Here is a 16,240-nt window from a genome sequence, read left to right as displayed (position 1 = left end):
GACCATCTTTGGGGATTTGCTGAAAGAAGACAAATAAAAATCAGTTACACTCCCGGTAACTCATAAGCCCCTCCCTCTCATTAAGGATGAAAAGAGAATGCAGATTGCAGGAGGGCTCTATGAGGAAGACTTTTCTATGGTGATCTTTAGGTGTACTTCCAATCCCACCTCTTCCCCTCAAAAACGAGAGGAGTGAAGATATTTCTCACTATCGTAAGTCAAAGAGAAGGGCTCATAAAGACTTATCTAAGGAATTACTGGGTGCCTTATCCATGCAGAGTGGAAGAGTGGAAGACAAGCTTGCACTTGTGTCAGCCTCACACCTCAAAGATCTAAAGGGTAAGAGGTGGACTCGCCAGCTCCTGCTGTCAGCAGTGAGGAAGCGACCGGCATGGGGGAGAAGGGGGACTGCATTCTAAGATTTTGTAGTTACAAAACATGTTAGATTTTCCTGGCACCACGCCCAGTCAATGCAAAAGGGTCAGTTGGCATAGGGATGGATGCAGACCTGCCCCGTAGAGTAGGGCAGCTGCGGAGGTTTGCAGCGTGAATCCTCAGTGCTTCCACTTGGCCACAGCGACTGATGGGCTTTTGCAAATATGACTTGTCTGGGAGTCATTTAGCTCCACCACCTCTACTTTTTGGAACTAGGCTGGGTCCAGGGAGGCTTCTGCTGCCAGCTTTTAGACCCCACTCTGTTATTGTAAGCAGGTGTGGACCTTGCCTCCAAAAAGCACTCTTTACTGGCTGTTCTGAAAGCAGCACCATGGTGTCGTCTCCTGGCAGCTTTTACAGGTCTTCCTTCTCGGTTCCCACTGCATTTGACAGCTCTGCACCTTTTGGGTTTAAAACAATAGTTGCCTAATTTCAACCATAATGGAATTTGTATTTTTGTTTCACAATATCATTATTGCTTTTACATGCTTCCCAGGAAAAAAAGGTGGGAACTAACAGTTTTATGTCATTGACATTTTACCAGAATTCTCTCAATGTTTTCTTAGCAGGGGAATTTGAGGCACATAAATCAGTATAACTCTTTTCAGTTATTCTGTGTACTCTCAGATCATGCCACTCCTATATGATCAGTCTTCAGACTTATATCTTTTGTTATTCAGTGATTTCACTGGCTTTGAGGGGCAATCAAATATATTTTTTCCTAGATTGATGATTCTTGTGTATAGCAATCCATTCTTGTTTTATAGATGTGTTATCTTCTTCATCTATTTTTTTGGTTGTTGCTCTCTCTTTCTCTAGATATGAATTCTACTGATTTTATCCTTCTGTTTCCTCATTTAGTTCATTTTGTGTGTGTTTACAGACATACCACATTTTATTGTGCTTCATTTTACTGTATTTCACAGATACTGGGTTTTTTACAAATCGGAGTTTTCTGTTGTCAGTTGATGCTTAGCATTTTTTAGCAATAAATTATTTTTAAATTAAGGTAAGTACTTGTTTTCTTTTTTAGACATAATGTGACTGCACACTGAATAGACTACAGTATTGTATAAACATAACTTTTATGTACACTCAGATATCAAAAAGTCCGTGTGACTCATTTTATTGTGATATTCGCTTCATTGCAGTGGTCTGGATCCAAACCCGCAATATCTGTGAGGTATGGCTGTAATCTCTTTCCTAGTTTTCATACAACTTGTTCTTATCAACTAGTTGTGATTCTTTGATACCTGTTCACACTCACAAATGAAAGACTTGATGGATAAGTGTTAATAGCTTGTGTGGATACCCCACTCATTAATATAAAACTCCCTCCTTTTTGCCAATGGCGCTCACACTGTTTCAGGCCCTGTGTGATCTTCAGCCTTCTTGCTCATCTTTGCTGCTGGGTCTCTCCCCAGTCTCCGGGGGTGGTTTCCTCATGCATTAATCAGTACTTAGCTGAATAATGGTCAAGTGGGCCTCTTCATAGGTCTCCAGAGAACCTTCTAAGCAGCCCTCTCTTTCTAGTACTGCTGTCTCATAAACTCTAGCCACTTGGCCTTCCTGGACTCTTAGCTCCATCTCCTCAGTGGAGGAAGTCTTTCAGCATCTCCAGCTTTCCCATTCAGAGGGGTTTTAGATGGAAGGAAAGCTACATATGTTCTCATTCAGTCTGGGTATTCTTCCATTTAGTCAAGTCACCTGATTCAAGTTTAAAAAATGTTAAGACATGAGAAATATGTATTACATGTACAACTAGATGTGAAGAATTCTCATATTATTAATAGCTTATACTTCCAGACTAATAAGAAAAGATTTTTGGACTTGACACCCTCCTCATCTGTGACAAACTCACGAGTCATAATATCAAACATATATTAGAAAATCATCGAAATAGTGGAAAGTGAATTGTCAATTTTTTTTCTTTTCAGTGTTTACATTATAATATAGATCAAATGGGTTTTATGTTTAAAGTAATAACTTGCAGTGGGAAATAACATTTTAGTTTCCTAAACTATATTTCAGGTTAAAGAAATTGCTGAGAGTCACTATATGGAATTAGCTATATTAAGAATAATAATTTTATTTATTTTGTTTCGTGAACAGCACCAACATTCAAATATGACTTATTAGATTATAAAAATTGTCCAAGACTAAAGATTTAGTGCGTATGCAGTAAGCCTCAGTTAAAGGGGATCTTTTTTGCTTGAGCCTCACTACAAAGTAAAATCCTGAGTTATTTTGTCTGACAAATATGCAGATACGCCCACAATGTGTATCACCTATAGTCCTTTTGCAAGAATAGAAAGAAGGTCATATGAACAATTTAATTCATATATCGTATTTATTTCAAAAATGTATAGGAAGCTTAAATCAAACATTCGTTTATAAATAAATATCTAAGGAATATAACACAGTTTTCACACCACTTGATTTTTGTTTTAAATTGTGGTATACATAATAATCATTTTGACTTAATAGTGTGCGGTGATATTTGTACTGATATTTGTCCTGAAAATGGGAAAAGGGCATAACCTCGGGGTGGGGTCGTGGGGAGGAAATGTATGAATCCTCCTCCTGAGCATTTTAAAGGTGTCCATCTTCAGTATGTGAAAAAACAGAATCTCATTCCTTATTCAAGAAATGCTTCTTCCTTAGAATTACCCAACTCTCTCTGTTTATGAGATCCCATCCATAACAAGGTAGAAATGTGTTCAACAGAAACTAACGCATTTACATCTTTGGCAGTGAATGTTTCTAACTATCGAGTTCACATTTTGTGTGTCCCACAATTATATGTGATTACATGAGCTCTCATCACTGGTGGTTTTTGCAGGCCCCAAGCCAAGTTTCTTCAGTGATAATATCTTTCTGAGCTCTTTCTCCTTTTTTCTACTACTTTATCTCTCTCTTTTTTTTTTTTCACTCTCCAAGATTAACATAGGGGTATTCAAATATGCCAGCTCCATAAATTTGGAAATATCTTTCAAATTACTTATGCTTTATTCAACTTTACTAATAACCATAAAACTAAAGGAAGTACTCCACCTGGAGAATAGAATGTATTTAATAAGTATATCAATAGAGTAGAAAATGATTCTTAATGAAGAGACATTGGCAAGTAGAATAAGAGGCAAACCTGCATGATATACACAAATAATTATCTGTGACAGTAAATTTCAAAACTCAGAAATTGACTGCAGCTATTTCCAGTTGTTAACTTTTTTTCTAACAACTTAGTTTAAGAACATTTATGTATTATGGTAGAACTATCTGAGCTTATGTTGATGGATCCTACTGAGTCTTACAGGTACAATACAAAATTGGCATGCTGACAGAGATAGTTACAGAATTGGATTCCTGCCCCGAAAATTATTACCTTTAGGCCAACTGTGGCTCTGACAGAGAAAAAAATCACAACCCCTAAGAAATAACCAATATCAGAAGCTTTGAAGTTAAATTGGTCTGGAAGTCGAGGCCATCCTTCATGAACGATCTTGTACCTGAACCCCTGAGAGATTTATTGCCTACAGAAAAACAAAGATTATTGTGATGATATGACATTATAATTTTAACATCTTTATTTTTCTCTGCAATAGAATATTTGTTAATATTACTTGTTAAGTATTTATTATTAGTTATTTTAGGTACTTAAAATATATGTAAATCAGGTTTCTCTGTGTGTATTAAAGAGAGTGTTTGTAAGGCTATTGAAGATTTCTTTTTAATGCCTGACAAAATGGAACTTGGCAGGGCAGACGAGCTAAAGTAATAGATTGTTGTGCTGATATAATAAACTATTAGAGGTACACAGAATGACCCATGGAACACAGGAGGGACTCAAAAACAGCTGTGTCTTCAGAGATGGCTATTGTGGTGAAATCAAAGGACAGCTGAGTATTGAAGGACAAGTAGAAATACTGAGGGGGGAAAACAATACAAATTCAATGTGGTGGACAGAGAGAATATAGACATTCCTCTACTTTCTGTAGCATTCACACACCAGCCACATAGATATTTGGTGTAAAATGCAATAACATATATTTCCAGACCACTGCCATAGAGCAAATACCACAATAAAGCCAGTAACACAAATTTTTGGTTTCCCAGTGCACACAAGTTATGTTTACATTATACGACAGTCTGTTAAGTGTGCAATAGCATTGTCTTTAAAAATTTACATAACTTAATTAAAAAATACTTTTTTGCTAAAAAATATTAACCATCATCTAAGCCTTCAGAGAGTTACAATCTTTTTGATGACAATCTCTTTGATGACATCAAAGATCTCCACTCACAGATCACTACACAGAATATAATATTAGTGGAAAAGTTTGAAATATTGTAAGAATTACCAAAATGTGAAACAGAGACATGAAGTAAACAAATGTTGTTGGAAATAGGCCTCCAAAAGACTTTTTCAACATGGGATTGCCACAAAACTTCAATTCGTTAAAAAACAGATACCTGTGAAAGGCAAAAAAAGTAAGGCACAATAAATCAAGGTATACCATATTTTCCTTGCCACTCACTCATCGATGGACACTTAGAATGTTTCCATGTCTTGACTATTATAAATAATACTGCAATGATCATGGGGATGAATTTATCTTTTCAAGTTAGTGTTTATGTTTTGGTCAGATGAATACCCAGGAGTAGAACTGCTAGATCATATGGTAGTTCTATTTTTAATTATTTGAGAAATCTCCATAATGTTTTCCATAGTGGCTGCACAAATTTATTGATATATTCCCACCAACGGTGTACAAGGTCTCCCTTTTCTCCACATCCTCACCAACACTTGTTATTTTTTGTCTTTTTGGTAATAACATTTAACAGGTGTGAGGTGATATCTCATTGTGGTTTTAAATTTCAGTACTGGTTAAAAAATCTTTATTGAAGCCAAAGACCTAAGCCTCTAATAGCCTCAGTGTAAAAATATCCTTTAAATCCAACATTAATGCCAAAATTTATTTATTCAGCTGAGGTTTGTGGCAAGATTCTAAACAATATGATGATATAAAACATTTTGTGATAAAACTGAAGACAAAGATAATTAAAATTAAATAAGTTTAGTTCAAGAAACCCCAAAAGAGGAAAAAATCAAAATAAAGGTAATAATGAGTAATAATAATCACGGTAAAAGGAGAAATTAACAAAAGAAGAAAAAGAACTATAGAGGTAATGAAAAAGTTAAATTATGTACATATTATACACATAGAGAGATTGATTTTTATTTTAAGGAATTGGCTCACACAATTGTGGGGGCTGGTGGCAAGTCTGAAATCTGTAGGGCAAGCTGGTAGGTTAGAGATAGTTAAGAGCTGATGTTTCAGTCCTGAGTCCAAAGGCTGGAAACTGAGGCAGAACTTCTATGTCACAGTCTGGAAGCAGAATTGTTTCTTCTCTCAGAAACCTCAGTCTTTGCTCTTAAAGCCTTCAACTAATTGAACGAAGCCCACCCAAATTATGGAAGATAATCTGCTTCACTTAAAGTCAACTTATTTGAAATGTTAACCACGTCTAAACACTACCTTTACAGCAATGTCTAGACTAGCGTTTGACCAAACAACTGATCACCGTAGTCTAGCCAAGTGGAGACAGAATTGATCATCATACTCACACATGAAAAAGAGTCAGAATGGGACTCAAGGCTGCTTCTTCCAGTGACTTCAGGCCCATTTCTCTCCAGTTCTCTTGGTTCTACTTACCCATGTTTTGGTTTTATCTTCAGACAAGCAGTTAGATATCACAGCATTCTCAGGCCTCACAGTCACGCAGGACACATCCCAGAAGAGGCAAAAAATAGCTTCCAATAACTCACCTAAGAAAAAAATTAAAAAGAATGTTCTCAAATCCCTTTGCAAGGATCAGTTGGTATCACATTGGGCAAACTGTGTTCACACACTCTTTTGAGAATTAATTACTATCTAGGAAGATAGAATTGCCCCTAACCTCATGAGGTCTGTCCCTGCAATGAGGTAGGATCAGGATCTCTGAGTCCTGTGCTATGGAAAGGCATAGATAACTGAACAACTTGGAGCTCTTTTGGAAATGCTGAAAAGGGGTGGATACAAAGTAGCCAGCAGCAATATCCCCCACCATCTACAAACCAACAGCTGGTATTAAGGACAATAGAAAATACAACAACAGCAGCAGCAGCAAAATTCATCTGGAGGACACAATGCAGACAAGAATCATTCAATAAGAATAGAGACACCTAAATAAACCCCATGAGAAATAAAAATGGGGCATGACCTGCCGCAGAGCAACTAAGCCCATGAGCCATAACTACTGAGCCTGCGCTCTACAGCCCACGAGCCACAACTACTGAGCCTGCGTGCCACAACTACTGAAGCCCACGCACCTAGAGCCTGTGCTCCACAACAAGAGAAGCCACCGCAATGAGAAGCCCATGCACCACAATGAAGAGTAACCCCCGGTTGCTGCAACTAGAGAAAGCCTGCGTGCAGCAATGAACACCCAACACAGCCAAAATTTAATTAATTAATTAATTAATTTAATTTAATTAAAAAAAGAAAAATTAAAAAAATAATAAAAAATAAATGGGGCATGACCATAGCTAGAATATTTTTTAGTTTTAAAGAATACTTTGAACAAATTATGCAACATCTTATTTTGTATTTATTATTTATTATGAAAGGAATGAGTTTAGAAAAGTTATACATTACAAATATATATTTTAAAATGCATAGAAAGGCTAAGTAAAACAACAAAATGAAGAAATTAAATTATGAGTCACCTCTACTCTTTAACCAAAGGATTTAGTTACAGAAAGTTTTACCAACAAGTTCTACCAACCTCAAGGAAGAAATAATCCCTACTAATTGCAAAATGATTCAAAGAATATGAAAGGTGATAAAACTATCCATTTCACTGTATAAGTGTAGCGTAACTTTTATACCAAAATAAGACAAGTAAAGAAAAAAATAGAAAATTATGGCCCAATATAATATATGAGCATAGATGCAAAATTTTTAAGTAAAGATAGCAAATTAAGGCCAGCCAAAAACCATTACTAGGCAAATTTTGTTCCAGGTGTGCAAAAATACTTCAACATTATAAATCTATTACTGTAAATCACCACATTAATGGATTTATGTAGAAAAAGACCATAATCAGAAGGATGCAAGAAAATATGTAGAAAAATATAATTAACAAACATAAATTTTTAAAATTCTGAAACATTTGATACATACTAGTGATAAATATTCTGAGCAGACAAAAACAACTTTAAAATAAACATCTTTTTTATAAATCCTATAGTAAATTTCACACTCAATATTTGATTTTAGAAGTATTCCAATGAAACTCAGGTGGAAATAAATCATAACCATTATAGCCCTTAATATTCCATTGTCAAATAGAACCAGAGCCACACTCTAGTTAAAGTACTAAAAATAAATGTTATTTAGAAACTATTAGAATAGGGAGAAAGGAGACCTCCTTATAGAACTGGGGCTCAGTTTTGAATATAGTAAAGACAGCTGGAGTTTACCAGCCAGGAAGAAGATTTGGGGGTGGAGGGAGGGGGTCACTGGATGAAAATTACTAAGAGGTGATATCAAGGGTGGGGGGGTTCTTGCAGCTGGATTCTTTCTGAGGGCAGGCCAGCATCACCAGGTATCAAGACTGGAGTTTGAGGAATTTGGGTAGATAGCAAGAGTGAGCACACAACAAGGGTGGGGGAGAGTCTCTCTCAGCTGACACCAGAATTCTTGCTAAAACTGGGCCATGCAGATCTGTCAAGGATGTGGCCAAGGTCAAGGCCTTGTCAAGAACAGCCTGACTGAAGTTTGGTCAAGAAGAGTTTCTTCTCCAAGCCAAACAATGAAACAAGAAAAAAAAAAAGCTAATTTTTCCTTGTTTTAAAATTATACTTTTTTCGGGCTTCCCTGGTGGCGCAATGGTTGAGAATCCGCCTGCCAATGCAGGGGACATGGGTTCAAGCCCTGGTCTGGGAAGATCCCACATGCCGCGGAGCAACTGAGCCCGTGAGCCACAACTACTGAGCCTGCGCGTCTGGAGCCTGTGCTCTGCAACAAGAAAGGCCGCGATAGTGAGAGGCCCGCGCACCGCGATGAAGAGTGGCCCCCGCTCGCCGCAACTAGAGAAAGCTCTCGCACAGAAACGAAGACCCAACACAGGCAAAAAAATAAATAAATAAATAAATAAATTTATTTAAAAAAAAAATAATTATACTTTTTTCTACCCAGAAAATGCAACAGGATCTATAGACAAATTGTAGTGCAGGCAGATTTGCTGGATAAGTGAAAACATGGGAAAACCAACAGCATTCTAACAGCAGTAGCTTCTTAGAAAAATAAACGTACCAATAGAAGTCTTAACTTTTCATATCAAAAAATCTATTTAGATTTGAAAAACAATTTTGGAAAAAAATTATTAAAAACACTGTTGAAGTATATAAAAGATGACCTGAAGAAATGAGACAGTCCACTTTCATGGATAAGAAATGCAATTCTGATAAAATTATTAATAATAATAATTAATGCCAACATTTACGGAACACCCTCCATGTGCCAGGTCCCTTTTCCAAATACTTTACAAAATGAATTTATTTAATTCCTATGACATCATTCTGAAGACTGTTCATGATTATGTTCATTTTAAAGTTGGAAGAACAATGCAGGCAGAGGTTACACAATTACTCACTGTCACACTGACAGTAAAAAATGAAGGTGGGATGCAAATTTTCCAATTCTAACCTAACAGTTTAATGCAAATCCAATTAAAAGTCCAAAAGAACAAAACATTTCTGAATTTTTGTCAAAGGCTTATTTTCAGAATACCCAGAAATTTTCACTTTATTAATTCATTTAATCCTTAAAATATACGTATGAAGAATGCACTATTCAGATGAGGAAACTGGGACTTCCCTGGTGGTCCAGTGGTTAAGACTCCGCACTCCCAATGCAGGGGACACAGGTTCAATCCCTGATAGGGGAACTAAGATCCCACATACCTCATGGTGCAGCCTTAAAAAATAAAATAAAATAAGAGGAAACCAGGGCAAAGAAAGTTGAAGTCACATGCCTATGGTAGGTCACACAGCTAGCTGGTGGCAAAGCAGGGATACAAGATAATCCAATTACGCTAATGGTCAAGAAAGTGTAGGGAATCTCTAAGGCACTCTCCCTCAATGAGTTTGCTGCTCTGTGACAGAATTATCTCCTCTTGGATTTCACAGAAAGCGTCTGTTGGTTCTATTATCCACCCTAAATTCTGATAGGGTGGGTGGCAAGAGCAGGGCCTTCTCTCAGCCTGCCACCCAACTTAATCCTCTGTACCAAACAACACTTCCTCCCCTGATCAACCAGGCAGGATAAAGATGTTCTGGTTCCTCGTCTGCTCCCTTTATACTGTTTATTGAATAAAGTAATGTACACTGATTTTTCAAGGACATAGCATTTTGAAACAGAAATAAATTTTGTCTTTCAATTTTATGAAAAATATAAATATCTTATTTCTTAACTGAAAAATAGTCCTACAGACTGGTACAAATATTCCAGCTTGATGACATTTTTTAAAAAGACACATATATGGAAAAAAAAAACAAACGAGTAGCAACATTAATGTCTTCAAAGAGAATTTCAAAACAGAAATAGTTAGTATATTGACTGAAATATGCACTATTAAAGGAGTAGAGAAATCTATTTAGGAAATTTATGCAAATAAGACTTGGAAAAATGAAAACTTAGCATTAAGTTTTGCTGCATAGAAAGTCTAAATTGGATGTCAATTTTATCAGACCTGATACATCCTCTTATTTTAGCCAATATTTTGTAATGACTGTTTTAATATTGAAGTTTAAATAGAATTTATTAATAATAAACTATCTACACATATAAGTTCTAAAATAATTTATAGTATCCTCATTATAGTGTAAGGGTCTTTCAGGAAGTATTTTATAGGAAGAAGAGTGTATTTCAAAACACAAGAAGAGTGTATTTTCAAAAGATATAATGGACAGTCATGTTTATATCTATTTATCATGAGTAAGTTTCAATTTAAGAGAAGTAAAATGACTATACCCATTTTCTGCAAAATTTAAAGAGAAATGAAGGAGCAAATGCATATTTTAAATTAGACACTAGAATAAAAATTAGTTTAAGAATAAGTAAAAATAAGCTATTTATTTTTATGTATGGTAAGAGGTAAATAGCTCTAATTTAAGGAAGGAAAACAAGCAACAATAATTTACTCTTAAAGGAAAGTAAAGAGATGTACTTGCATATCACCTGGGCCATATTTGAAGTGTAATATCAACATAAATTTCTTTACCACATTGTAGGGTATGATTGTAACAAAATATGACAGGAATTGACCTGTCACATATAGACAGATATATTTGGTCTTGAAGATAATATTTTAAATAGGTGATAGAGAAGAGATAGTATACAATTTAATATTAAACTTCAGTGGGTAATATCTGAGTAAGCCAGAAGAACAGCAGGTAACCCTAAGATAAATAAAAAACAGTAATATTCAATTTTCAAAACATAGATTTTTTTTCATTCTGCTTCAACCAACATAAAAATATATATGTTGGAAATAACATGATTTTGATTTAATAGTTATTAATAAAATTATTGAGATTCTTGTATTCATTGACATTAACTCAATGATGTTAAGTCTAAAGATCTTACAATGATTCTCAAATTGGATTTTATTGTTTCTGCATTAACTGCACAGCTGCACTAAAACCTTTTTCAACCAAATATGTAACTAAGAAATGCCATAATAAGTAATTTAGTTTCCATGTAAAGAATTTTAAAAGGATGCAGTCTGTCTTCATTTGATTTGAAATATGCTCCTAATTACATACTCATTTAGAATTAGTGTGTCTTTTTGATAAACCAATCCTTTTATCTTTATGAAATGCCCCTCTTTACCTTGAAGTCCTCATTTTTTTTTTTTTTTTTTTTTTTTTTTTTTTTTTTTTTTTTAATGATATTCTTGTCTGCTTACATTCTTTTTTTATGTATGTATGTATGTATGTATGTATGTATGTATGGCTGTGTTGGGTCTTCGTTTCTGTGCGAGGGCTTTCTCCAGTTGTGGCAAGCGGGGGCCACTCTTCATCGCGGTGCGTGGGCCTCTCACTATCGCGGCCTCTCGTTGCCGCGCACAGGCTCCAGACGCGCAGGCTCAGCAATCGCGGCTCACGGGCCGAGTTGCTCCGCGGCATGTGGGATCTTCCCAGACCAGGGCTCGAACCTGCGTTCTCTGCATTGGCAGGCAGATTCTCAACCACTGCGCCACCAGGGAAGCCCCGAAGTCCTCATTTTTGATATTGCCACGCCAGCTTTCTTACACTTGAAGTTTGCAGGGTATATGTAGTTTAATAATTTAACTTTCACTTTCAATCTGTGTTGTTATATTTCAAGTGTCTCTCTTTCAAATGGAATTACTTCAGTCTTTCTTTTTAAAAAAGGATAATCTAGATTGACAATCTCTGTCTTTTAATTGGAATGTTTTGTCCAATTTTATTTAGTGCAATTATGCATGTGGTTGAATTTAACTTTACCATCTTGCAGTTTGTTTTTAATTTGTTCCATCTTTCATTTATTTTCTCCTTTACTGCCTACTTTTAGTCAACAAAGTGCTTATTTTTAGCATTCTTTTTTACAAGCTTTACTGTTTTTTAGCTGTACTTCTTTGGGGTTTTTCGATGTGTTTTAAAGTAAGTGCTCTAGAAATTGGAATACACACCCTTAAATTATCACAATCTGCCTTAAATTAATTTTATATGACCATGTATAATGTGAAAACCTTGCAATATTAAATTCCATTTATATCTCCTCCCATTATTTGTGCTACTATTCTTACATGGTTTACTTCCAAATATTTAATATGCCCCATAATACATGTTAATAATTTTTTGCTTTAAAATATCAATTGTCACCTTCTATTGAACAATGCTTGTATTAAAGGAGATATACAAGTTAAAATGATTGAATTTCTAACAAAAATGATAATGGAAAATTAATATATCAGAATCTATAGAATATATTAAAAGCATTGATCTCAGGAAATTTGATACCACTCTACACTTTTATAAGTAAAAATTAAAGAATGTATATAAATGAATTAAGGTCTCAGCTTGAAAACCTAGAAAAGGAACACCAGAGTAAACCTAAAGATGGCACAAGAGGGGAAATAATAAAAGAATGAATTAAAGTAACAAAGAATAAAAAGAGTAGACCTAATGAATAAATCAAAATCCTGGTTTGTGAAAAATGTTACAAAATATATAAGCCATTAGCTAACTTGATTAATTTAAAAAAAAAAATTACTAAAGCATAAAAATACAAAATAAGAAATAAACAAGGATAATTAACCATTGATATGGAAGAAAATATTTTTTTAAATCTTAAGTTATTTTGAAGACCTCTATATACACAAACTTGCACATCACAATCAAATGGATAATTTCCTAGAGAAATACAGACTAAGACAATTAGCCTATATGACACAAAATACTTAAATAAATAAATTCTATGGGTGATACAGAAAATTTTGCTAAAACACTAAAAATGATTTCACAGGGAATTTCTACCAAATCTCCAAAGATCAAGTAGTCTTGTTCCTCTATAACAGAGCCTTTGTTTTTGTGCTACTCAACTGAAGTAGTTACAGCAGAGAGAGAGAGAGAGAGAGAGAGAGAATTTCTAAAAAATGACAAACACATGTACACACACATAAGCACACATGTACACACACAGACACACATATATATGTAATGGATTGAATATTGGTTCTAAAATCATATACCCATGTCCTAACCGCTGGTATCTGCCTTTTAACTATATTTGGAAATAGGGTCTTTGTAAATGTAACTAAGTTAAGAGTGAGTCAAATCTAATGACATGTATCCTTAAAAATTACAGATTTGAGACATATCCTTAAAAAAACACGCAGAGAAATAAAGCCAGGTGAAAATGGAAGGAGAGATTAGAGAGCTGCCAAAAGCCAAGGAATGCCAAGGATAGCCGCAGCCACCAGAAGGCATGGGACGATTCTCCCTGAGAACTTTCAGAAGGAACCAACCTTACTAACAACTTGACTTTGGACTTCTGGTCCAGAACTGTGAAAGAATTTGTTATGGCGGTCCTAGGAAATTCATACAGATTTTAATACTGGGAAGAAAGGTGCCGCTGTACAAAATCCTAAAAATGTAGAAGAAATTTGGAAGTAATTAGAAGTAGAAACTGGGAAAATGATGAGGCGGATGACAGAAGAAGCCTAGAGGGTCCTGAAGATATGGCTGGTAGAAATTTGAACATTAAAGGTGATTATAGGGAGGGCTCAGTTAGAAGTAAAAACACAACAGAGAAAGCTTCTATTTTCTTAAAGAATAAATACATTGTTCTGAACACCATGTTGGTAGAAATATGAGCATTAATACAATTGCTTCTTTTGAGGTCTCAGAAGGAAATGAGGAACATGTTATTGGAAACTGGAGAAGAGGCGACCCTTGTTACGAAGTGGCAGAGAATTAGCTGAATTGTGCTCTCTTGTTGGGTGGAAAGCTGAACTTGTCAGAGATAAATGTGGATGTTTAACTGAGGAGGTTTCCAAGCCAAGTGTTGAAGATGCAGCCTGGTTTCTCCTTCCTGCTTATGCTGAAATGTGAGAGGATAGAGAAAGACTGAGGAAGGAGCTGATAAAACAGAACCAAAACTTGATGATTTTGTAAATGACCAGCCTATTTAGATTGCAAAGGATGCTAAAATTGACGTGTTTCTCCTCAGCCCTGCAGGGTTCCCAGACTCATCTATGACAGGCCCACTCTTCTGCCTGCCCAATAAACAGAAGGTGCCGCGGCTGTCTGTTCACACATGAAATATTTGCACTTCTCTAATTTTTTCAACCAAACCTTTCTTGCACCCACCTCTATTCAATAACTTCATAGTAAAATATGATTTTATTTTATCTATTATCTTTTTTCCCCGTTTCGTTAGGCATGATGGTCATTAACATCATTCTACATTCCAACTGGATGAGATCTTATCGTTAATTTTTAACTCTGACAAAAAGTCATTAATATTCTAATATACTAAACATTATATCTTTAAATAATTTCATTTAGGGTCCCATCTTACTTCTATGTAAATAAGGTGTTAAAATTCTTCCTCATCATCGTTGCAGTTTATGAAGTAATCTGTCATTCAAAACACTGATGTTAAATTAATTGATGGTATTCATATCAATATTCTATGATTTGTCAGGTACTTTACTAAGATTTTTAATAAATAAATGTTGTCGGTAATAATGAAATAATTAACAAAATACTTGATGCAATCTCTAAAAGTGCAGTAAACTCATGTTTTGGACTAATTATAACTGTGGTTCCCTCTGTTATAGAAGCAATGACATTGTTAAAAGGAACTTTTTTCTCATGGAATATTTTTTAAGGTCTGTGTATACTGGTAACCACTTTGTATTCATTATAAATAATTGTGTTAAAATGGCATTTCATCCATGACCTTCTTCATTCCTTAAGTAACTTATATATGCTACTAGTTAAATTTCATTTGTCATACAGGATGGTTTCATTGACTTGTAATAAAAATTTCTTGGATGTTAATCTATTACAGTTATTTCTGAAATGTTTTGACATCTCATTGATTCTTTTTAAAACAGTACCATTGCTCAGTTGGATAAAAGATATTACTCCACTTGGATTTTTTTATCAGCTTATTAATAACCCCTCTCACACTTATTAAGATTAATTTTCCTCCAATATTCCATGGCTTATCAGAGTTATTACTTCTTGCTATTTCTTAACTAAAATTGAAGCTTTTGTCCTGCTGATCAGAAGGCATTTAAACATTTTAAAGATAATATTCCATCGTTTTCCTCTGCATGTCAGAAATAAGATATACCTTTCCCAAATTTATCAGTACATGTTGGCAAAATATTTATTTAATCTTGACAGTTAACTTGCTTCATTTAAAAAAATGTTTTGGCAATGTAGGAACTGTGCACAAAGATATAAAAATTATTCAATTGAATGTCACTGCTTAACTTTGATTATATGAAAGAAGTTTTAAAGTATACTGATACATATACATAGAATGATCACAAATGTTACAACAAAAAATGATGACCAATACAGGTGGGTTGAGTTAGTGGCTCAAATACTTACTTGACATAATTTTCTAAATTAGTAAATTCTTGGAAACGTTCCAAACAAAAATATAATTCTCCAGTATCAATGTATATGCATATCTGAGCAATTCAGTGGATAATAAATATCAAAATATAATTTATTGATATCTAAAATGGATACCTAGTCTAGGATCAGATAATAACAGGCAATTTTTCACCTATATGAATGTCTGTTAGCTATTTTATAGTCATGTGGGATGCATGAAAATTCGTCATGGGCAAGACTTTATCTAACATCATGTGTCACCTAGAACCCCATATCTATACCCACTAAATGCATTTGCACCTTTCAGTCACTGGGACATTAGAATATAAAATAATTTTACAAATGTTACTGTAGGGAGAATATGGCCATTTGGAGAATCACTGACCTAAATGAATTTATAAAAAACAAGTCTCAAAAGTCAAATTTTTTCAATGTAAAAACAAAAGAACTAGGAATTAATAATCAAGAGACATACTGTTAGGTATTGTCTAGAACTAATATGATGTTGAGGGAAAGCAGTCCATTTTCCCTGCTGTGCTTCTACCACAGATATGTGGAACATCTTGATGAAACATAGTATTAAAAAGACATACCTGA

Source organism: Balaenoptera acutorostrata, chromosome 7 (assembly GCF_949987535.1).
Source record: "Balaenoptera acutorostrata chromosome 7, mBalAcu1.1, whole genome shotgun sequence".
NCBI classification, from domain to species: domain Eukaryota; kingdom Metazoa; phylum Chordata; class Mammalia; order Artiodactyla; family Balaenopteridae; genus Balaenoptera; species Balaenoptera acutorostrata.
Note: the sequence above shows the minus strand (reverse complement) of the source record.